A 6,956-nucleotide genomic window follows, 5' to 3' on the forward strand; every position below is an offset into this window, starting at 1 on the left:
CTGGCAGGCCTAAGTGACAAAGAAGATTTATACGGTTTACCTGACCTTTTACAAGCTACTGTGTAAGTGTAACGTGACAAGGTTTGGGAGGGCGACTGAGCAAGGGTATCAAGCTCTAGAATGAAAGCGGCGAAAAGCAGCGGCGTAAAAATTTGTAAGTCATTAACTGAAAAAAAAACACGTCCCAGGAGATGAAGGTGACGCCAAGCAAAAGCACGACCACTGGGCCAAGCAAGGAATGGAAACATGACGGGCTAAGCTGACCAGTCCAGCTTTTAGTTCTTGAGCTTGGAAGCATAGGCATAGGCCTTCAAGGAGGGCCGGGAAGAGGAAGAAAGAGATACTCTAAGAGCAGTAGGGATGGGAACATGAAGGAAAATCTATCCATCCACACCTTCCTATCATTCTTAGGTGCTCCTTCCCCTCCCGCTTAGTTTACCACATGCAGTTCTCTTAGTGTTGAAACGAAAAAGTATCCATGTACTCCCTCCGTTCCTAAATGTAAGTCTTTTTAGAGATTCTAATAAGTGACTACATACGGAGCAAAATGAGTGAACCTATACTCTAAAATATGTCTATATACATCCGTATGTAGTCCCTTGTTGGAATCTCTAAAAAGACTTATATTTAGAAACGAAGGGAGTATCAATTAAGTGACGAGGCCACGGAGGGAGGCAAGATTTATTTTTGTGTTTTCCCAATGTCTCCCATGCCTATTGTTCTTGTGTGCTCGTTCATCTTTCTTTTAGCTAGCATAACTATCTTAACAAATGTTATGCACGTGGATGATGAGGAAGTAAATGCAAGTAAGGAAGAGGAAGAAAATGAGCACCTAAGAACATTGGGCATGGGAACATAGAGGAAAGCCTAGATTGGCGATACCCTCAATAATTTGGTAGCAATATCTTTCCGAGTTTTCCCAATGCCTCTCGTGCTCACTCTTCTTATGCGTTCCTTCATCTTCCCTTTGACTTGCAAAACAAAACAGTTAACCAAGTGTAAACAGACAACTTAGTGCCTTCATCTTGGTATCTATGCTTGGTCCCACGATGTCAAAATGCAATAGACAACTCCTATTAAACCGGGTAAGATGATGATTACTCTGAAAAAGTGTGACAAACAATGATTTAACTGGATATATAACCTAAGAGCTACTAAGCATATACATGAACAATTGGTATCATGTCAATTTGGCAACAAATCATGTCATGTATGGTGGAAATCAACAACACAGATGGTAGAGAAACTGAAGAAGCGCACTCATGTAGGGATCCGATTAGCCGCTTTCTTTTGCCGCACTGAATCAAGATGGCGCACACCAAGCATCCATCCCTAATGCGCGCTCCATAGCCACATCAAGCAACCATCATCACGCATACCCTCGCATAGGACTCACTGGGCCGAGAGCCGAGCAAGTGGTAGCTGGCGGTGGTCAAACATGCATAGCGACCAAATAATATTCCTTTTTCCTTTTTGAGGAAATAAAATTGTTATTTTTGCTTTTCAGAGATTTCTTTTCATTGAGTTATTCTTACTGTATAGGGTACTTGGGATTTCAGATACCCATTGGGTTGCCCAATTATGGAGCAGGCTTCTGTCAAGAAAAACAAAATGGAGTCAACTATGGCTTTATCCGTTAAAAAATCGTGCTATGGCCCCATTGGCTATTGGCTATGATTGAATAAATCCGAGGCCACTGGCGATCATCCGAGGACCAAGCAATCACATTAGCACGACGCCGAGATTTGTTAACGAGGTTCACCGATATGGCTACATCCCCAGGCCTGACTATGGGCGCTCCTCCTCATGATACCGCTACAATACCGCACCCGGTCGCCCTGGACGCCGGCACATGCCATCGACTTCCCCTGCGTTCCGGTGCTATTATGTTGGCATAGGTTACATCGTTGTCTAGCTCCGCGATATATGAGAGGCCTAGGATATAAGTGTCCTACTAGGACACGACTTCATATCCTATCTAAACACAATACAACTACAAGTCCAACTGTAACCTATCTTGTACACTATATTCGACACAACTCCAACAAACTCCACCTTGGCGAATATACTCCACCACCACCCTGGATTTGTCCATGCGTCAAACTTCCATGTACATTGGACTTGAGCTTATCCCATGAGTATCACTGCTACTCCAAAGACTCCATGTGACTCCACCTGCAACTTGTAGTCCCTTCTTTTCTTGACCACAGTCAACACTCGAGTAAAATTAAGTTCCTTGTTACTCTAGTTTGTGCTCCCAACTTTCAGAGTATCCGTCCAACGCCATCACACACTGATCACTGACCTGCGTGATAGTGAACAACTCACTTATTGGGTGTCACACATAAGAGTTACCTGAACTCAACATCACTGCTCCTTTCTTGACTGCCTGTCTGAAACTTGAAAAAATTTCACCATTGCTTGTAGTCATCCCGAGTCAAATTCGCAGTTGTCTCATCACATGTATGGCCACCAGAGCCCTGGCCCGTCTCCATGCTCCCGTGCATACCGCACGCCTCGCCGCTATTACCGCGTCGAGCCTCCGCTGTCTCGGTCGAGTCTCAAGGGTCGCGAACCCACAACACTCAACCCCACTGCAGAGTACCACCAATCATCACCGACAGATGACGAGTTTCACGTTTCCATCAGACCACTGGGCTCCAGTCCGAACTGCATGTCACTCGCTTTTCCTCCCGTCCCCGCTGAATAGGCTTCGACTCTCTATGCACTTACGCCGTAGCCCCTCAATCAGCACCGAGTGAAGTCTTCCCTCAGACCCCAGCTCCACCTTCAACATGACTCCATGGTAGATGATCAATCCACCCTTGCGTCCCGTCGACTTCAAGATCCGTGTGTAAACCACCTGGAATCAACCCCACGCCATAGTCTTGTCGAAGTCACACAAGCCCTCGGACCTGCGCCACGTGTTTCCACGCCCCAGAAGTCGGCCACCATCAGCATCATGCTTCTATGTCGTCGTCGCCGATCCCATCACCGTCTTCTGTACCAACCGACCCGCGTCGATCCGTCAGACTGCCTAGTCCGACCCAGCCGAACTCGTTCGACTGTACGACACACTCGAGGCTCTCAAATCATCTTCTGCGAATCTCCATCCATCACTTGATAATTCCATCTTAACTGACATGACTTCCTGCAACGCCATCAAGCATCCCTGTTGTGCCAACAAATCTTTCATCCGTGTCTGCCATAACCTAAGGTTTTCAGTTCCATGAATTTCTCCACCTCAAACCTGGTACCCGTTGACGCCACACAGTTCTTTGTACGGCTGACCCTGCGAAAAGTTATCCGAGCTTTCCTCACATAATGCCCAAGTACACGAGGTTGTACTAGTAGCTAATTCCAACCAAAAATCTTTCTGGTCTTCACGTCATCACGTGTAGCGCTCCCTGGCACAAAATTCCAATGCTAAGCTTTGCTTCGCCTTCTGCCATTTCCAATGGATGCCAACGTGAATACGTGATGGATTTGTTTTTCCTCGCCGAATCGATCTGCCTCTCGCCGCGTCCACGAGGACTCGGTCCTCCTTTTTTTTCTTCAAACAAATCTCGTACGTGTAACTTGCACCGCCCCTGCACACAGCTCCTCGCCCAGCCTCGCCTGTGCGTGGTCTCAGGCCAACTCCACCGCGCGACCCCATCTTGTCTGGGTGCGTCAGTTTGGGGTAAAACGGACGAATAGCGCGACCCAACGCGCGGCCTCAAATGGACAAATGTCCGGAATCCGTCCGTTTTCGACCCATCCCCGGCCTAAAGTTGCGCTCGGTTTGGGATGACACGAACGCGCGCGGACGGCCGCGACGCACGCCCTTGTCCCCCCGTTGCCCGCCTGTCGGGGACACTAGCAGTCCCTCCCTCCCAACGCTTCGACCCTCTCTCTCCCGCCCCGCCCCGCCGTCGCCGCCGCCGCTATTCTCCGGCCGCCTCCTCACCGCGCAGCCCCTGGCCGTCCATACCAAACCACGTGTAGACATGGTCGCCACCACGCCCGCGCTTTCGCCGTAGTTTTGGCCGTCGATCGGAGGAGGTTCGGTCGTCGCCGTCTTTGCCGGTGGCAGAGGAGACACGACCGCCGGTGACGTACCACGGCGGCCGCGGTAGCTTCCGACGGCTCCAGAGCGGCTAGTAGCCGGCCGGCAACCACCCCCGCTGCGTCGAGGTGATCATCGCGGCCTCTTCGCCACCACGACCACAAGGTGTTCGACATTTTGCCCACAAAGGTAAGGACAGTGGAGACGAGTTCTTCTTCCACCACTTCCTTTGTTCATCGGACGATTCATCGTCGGATGATGAAGATCTTGTGGTGGCTGCACTGGTCGTTCATGACCACATTCAACTGCAGCTTCCTCGGTACAGGGGGCCAGTCCCTGGCCGTGCTCCCAACCTGAACCGCAACAGGGAGAGAGGCCACACGCTGCTCTATGCCAATTACTTTTCCAACAAACCGCTCTTCAAGCCAGATAAATTCTGTTGCCGTTTTCGAATGGCAAGGCATGTGTTCAGTCGTATCCGAGAGGGAGTGGTTGCTCATGACCCATACTTCGAGTGCAAGACGGATGCCCTGTTGGCAATATGCCCTAGAGGCAATAATAAAAGCATTATTATTATATTTCCTTGTTCATGATAATTGTCTTTTATTCATGCTATAATTGTATTATCCGGAAATCGTAATACACGTGTGAATACATAGACCACAATACGTCCCTAGTAAGCCTCTAGTTGACTAGCTCGTTGGTCAACAGATAGTCATGGTTTCCTGACTATGGACATCAGATGTCATTGACAACGGGATCACGTCATTAGGAGAATGACGTGATGGACAAGACCCAATCCTAAGCATAGCACAAGATCGTGTAGTTCGTTTTGCTAGAGCTTTTTCAATGTCAAGTATCTCTTCCTTAGACCATGAGATCATGTAACTCCCGGATACCGTAGGAGTGCTTTGGGTGTACCAAACGTCACAACGTAACTGGGTGACTATAAAGGTGCACTATATGTATCTCCGAAAGTGTCTGTTGGGTTGACATGGATCAAGACTGGGATTTGTCACTCCGTATGACGGAGAGGTATCTCTGGGCCCACTCGGTAATGCATCATCATAATGAGCTCAAAGTTACCAAGTGTTGGGTCACGGGATCATGCATTACGGTACGAGTAAAGTGACTTGCCGGTAACGAGACTGAACGAGGTATTGGGATACCGACGATCGAGTCTCGGGCTTGTAACGTACCGATTGACAAAGGGAATAGTATACGGGGTTGCTTGAATCCTCGACATCGTGGTTCATCCGATGACATCATCGAGGAGCATGTGGGAGCCAACATGGGTATCCAGATCCCGCTGTTGGTTATTGACCTGAGAGCCGTCTCGGTCATGTCTGCGTGTCTCCCGAACCCGTAGGGTCTACACACTTAAGGTTCGGTGACGCTAGGGTTATTAGGAAGACTTGTATGTGATTATAGAATGTTGTTCGGAGTCCCGGATGAGATCCCGGACGTCACGAGGAGTTCCGGAATGGTCCGGAGGTAAAGATTTATATATGGGAAGCTGTCATATGGACACCGGAAGGTTTCGGGGGCATATCGGTATTGTACCGGGGCCACCGGAAGGGTTCCGGGGGTCCACCGGGAGGGGCCACCCCTCCCGGGGAGCCACATGGGCTGCGTGGGGCAGGAGCCAGCCCCTGGAGGGCTGGGCGCGCCCCCCCTTGGGCCCATGCGCCTAGGGTTGGGGAGGGAACCCTAGAGGGGGCGCCCCCCTTGCTTGGGGGGCAAGTCCCCCCTCCCTGGCCGCCGCCCCCCTCTAGATCCCATCTAGAGGGGCCGGCCCCCCTTGCCCCTTCCCCTATAAATAGAGGGGTGAAGGGAGGGCTGAACACCCAAGCCAAGGCGCAGCCCCTCCCCTCCCCAACACCTCTCCTCCTCGGTACATGCTTGGTGAAGCCCTGTCGGAGTACTGCTGCACCAACAACACCACACCGTCGTGCTGCCGTTGGAGCTGTCTTCCTCAACCTCTCCTTCCTCCTTGCTGGACCAAGACGGAGGAGACGTCGCCCGTACCGTACGTGTGTCGAACGCGGAGGTGCTGTCCATTCAGCACTTGGTCATCGGTGATCTGAATCACGGCGAGTACGACTCCATCATCACCATCCCCTTGAACGCTTACGCACTCGATCTACAAGTGGTATGTAGATGCAAATTCACTCCCTTGACTCGTTGCTTAGATGAACTCATAGATGGATCTTGGTGAAACCGTAGGAAAAATTTTAATTTTCTGCAACGTTCCCCAACAGTGGCATCATGAGCTAGGTCTATGCGTAGTTCTCTATTGCACGAGTAGAACATAATTTTGTTGTGGGCGTAGATTTTGTCAACTTGCTTGCCGCTACTAGTCTTATCTTGCTTCAGCGGTATTGTGGGATGAAGCGGCCCGGACCAACCTTACACGTACGCTTACGTGAGACCGGTTCCACCGACTAACATGCACTAGTTGCATAAGGTGGCTGGCGGTGTCTGTCTCTCCCACTTTAGTTGAAGCGGATTCGATGAAAGGGGTCCTTATGAAGGGTAAATAGAAGTTGACAAGATCACGTTGTGGTTATTCGTAGGTAAGAAAACGTTCTTGCTAGAACCCAATTGCAGCCACGTAAAAGATGCAACAACAATTAGAGGACGTCTAACTTGTTTTTGCAGCAATTGTCATGTGATGTGATATGGCCAGAAGTTGTGATGAATGATGAATGATATATTGTGATGTATGAGATCATGTTCTCGTAATAGGAATCACGACTTGCATGTCGATGAGTATGACAACCGGCAGGAGCCATAGGAGTTGTCTTTATTTTTTGTATGACCTGCGTGTCATTGAAGAACGCCATGTAAATTACTTTACTTTATTGCTAAACGCGTTAGCCATAGAAGTAGAAGTAGTCGTTGGCAT

The sequence above is a fragment of the Triticum dicoccoides genome, chromosome 3B (genome assembly GCF_002162155.2).
Source record: "Triticum dicoccoides isolate Atlit2015 ecotype Zavitan chromosome 3B, WEW_v2.0, whole genome shotgun sequence".
Classification (NCBI taxonomy): Eukaryota; Viridiplantae; Streptophyta; class Magnoliopsida; order Poales; family Poaceae; genus Triticum; species Triticum dicoccoides.